This window comes from Blastomyces gilchristii, assembly GCF_000003855.2.
Source record: "Blastomyces gilchristii SLH14081 genomic scaffold supercont1.7, whole genome shotgun sequence".
Classification (NCBI taxonomy): Eukaryota; Fungi; Ascomycota; class Eurotiomycetes; order Onygenales; family Ajellomycetaceae; genus Blastomyces; species Blastomyces gilchristii.
Window position 1 is genome coordinate 2143875 of NW_003101676.1, and position 2500 is coordinate 2146374.

The window sequence follows — 2500 nt, forward strand, 5'->3', positions numbered from 1 at the left end:
ACCCAGGGGCTTTCAGGACGGTCCGGTTAAAGCTCTTAATCAGGGAGCGTAGTCCTCCGGCCCGTCTACACCGGCGCGGGCCAGCCCGGCGCGAAGGGCTCCCCGCGAAAGCGTGTAACGCCGGGTCACGCCCCGGGTGCCCGTTTGCCAGGGTACAGTTGGGTGTCCGGACCTTTGACCGGGCTGGTGCTCCGGAGAGGGAGAGTTGTCCGGTGACACGCCCGGGCAGTAGCGCGAGGGCGGCCGGCGGGTGAGAAGTGTCAGCAAGAGGCCGGAACATCGCGCGATGCTCCCGGAGACCGTTAACAGGGCGCGGAGTGAACCTGAGAACCTCCTGACCGGGAACAAAGTCCGGCCGTGATGGAGGCGCGGTGCATCTCCGACGCCCTGCGGAGATGTTGCCGCTCGCGCGCTCCGGCCGGACCACAGTCCTAGCCGGATAGACAGGGCCGTATGTATCCCACGCCGGTGACTATGGCAATAGAGCAAAACGACCAAGTCCCACTTTTCCAGGCCCAATGACGGAAAAATCCCGCCCGTTTCCTATGTTGAGGTGGCCCAGTTTCTATTTTCCCATAGAAAACGATCCCCCCCACCGTCATTTCCAGTACCAGGAGCCCAGTCCGGCAGAAGACGACCCGAGAAGCGTCCGGTGAGTATGTGTAGGCAAGAAGCTCATGCGCTTCTCTACAGGTGGCATCGCGGCGAGATTGACGGCGGCGGAGAGGGGTACCTGGGCGGCTTGTACTCTATGAGCTCCCGGACCCCTCGACGCCCGGTTTTCTCGATCCTGCGCGGTCGTCCACCAAACACCCTTAGTTCCATGTCGGATAGAGCCTTCCACGTATGGTTAAGGGCATCATCGGAGAACCCGGTGGGCCCTTCAATCCACGGCGGGCTCGAGCACCTGCCGCCGCCTGCCCTTCCCTCCATTCCGGAGAAGCGGGTCTCGCGGCGGGTGTCGGAATCCCGGAGTCCCTCGCGGGCTCCGGTTCCGGTTGGGGTCTGTCGATTGTTGGCCGCTGGCGAACGTTTTCGAATCAGATTTCCAGGGGGAAAGTCGGCTCCGGAAGCCGCTGCTCGTCAGCGTGTCTGGGGCCGTGATCCTCCATCGGAGGGACCGATGCGGCAGACGGGCTCCCCCTCGCGGGTTGGAGCCCGGCCCTGCCGCGGACCGTCCTCTGAAAATCTCAGTGGGGGCAATTGAATACCGTCCGGATGTCCAACGCGGTGCGCCGCCTGGTCGTCCCCGGTGAGTTTCTGTAACCGGGAACTCCTTCCGTCTAGCTACTTCCTGTCCCCTCCGGGGGTTCAGGCCCGGGGTGCCTTCGGCCTCCGGGCTCAAAAGTTAGCTACCTGGTTGATTCTGCCAGTAGTCATATGCTTGTCTCAAAGATTAAGCCATGCATGTCTAAGTATAAGCAATCTATACGGTGAAACTGCGAATGGCTCATTAAATCAGTTATCGTTTATTTGATAGTACCTTACTACTTGGATACCCGTGGTAATTCTAGAGCTAATACATGCTAAAAACCTCGACTTCGGAAGGGGTGTATTTATTAGATAAAAAACCAATGCCTTCGGGGCTCCTTGGTGATTCATAATAACTTATCGAATCGCATGCCTTGCGCCGGCGATGGTTCATTCAAATTTCTGCCCTATCAACTTTCGATGGTAGGATAGTGGCCTACCATGGTGGCAACGGGTAACGGGGAATTAGGGTTCGATTCCGGAGAGGGAGCCTGAGAAACGGCTACCACATCCAAGGAAGGCAGCAGGCGCGCAAATTACCCAATCCCGATACGGGGAGGTAGTGACAATAAATACTGATACAGGGCTCTTTCGGGTCTTGTAATTGGAATGAGTACAATCTAAATCCCTTAACGAGGAACAATTGGAGGGCAAGTCTGGTGCCAGCAGCCGCGGTAATTCCAGCTCCAATAGCGTATATTAAAGTTGTTGCAGTTAAAAAGCTCGTAGTTGAACCTTGGGTCTGGCTGGCCGGTCCGCCTCACCGCGTGCACTGGTCCGGCCGGACCTTTCCTCCTGGGAAGCCCCATGGCCTTTACTGGCTGTGGGGGGAACCAGGACTTTTACTGTGAAAAAATTAGAGTGTTCAAAGCAGGCCTTTGCTCGGATACATTAGCATGGAATAATAGAATAGGACGTGTGGTTCTATTTTGTTGGTTTCTAGGACCGCCGTAATGATTAATAGGGATGGTCGGGGGCGTCAGTATTCGGCTGTCAGAGGTGAAATTCTTGGATTTGCTGAAGACTAACTACTGCGAAAGCATTCGCCAAGGATGTTTTCATTAATCAGTGAACGAAAGTTAGGGGATCGAAGACGATCAGATACCGTCGTAGTCTTAACCATAAACTATGCCGACTAGGGATCGGACGGGGTTCTTATGATGACCCGTTCGGCACCTTACGAGAAATCAAAGTTTTTGGGTTCTGGGGGGAGTATGGTCGCAAGGCTGAAACTTAAAGAAATTGACGG

The 2500-nt window shown here is 55.9% G+C and overlaps 1 non-coding gene across 1 annotated transcript in view; it reads left to right on the forward strand.

Moving 5' to 3' along the window:
* The first annotated feature begins 1354 nt into the window (after positions 1-1354).
* The window catches only part of BDBG_17011, a 1797-nt gene continuing 651 nt past the window's right edge, over positions 1355-2500 (forward strand). The window contains exon 1 of the ribosomal RNA XR_004198589.1: positions 1355-2500. This exon is cut by the window's right edge and continues 651 nt beyond it. This is a non-coding gene — a ribosomal RNA (18S ribosomal RNA).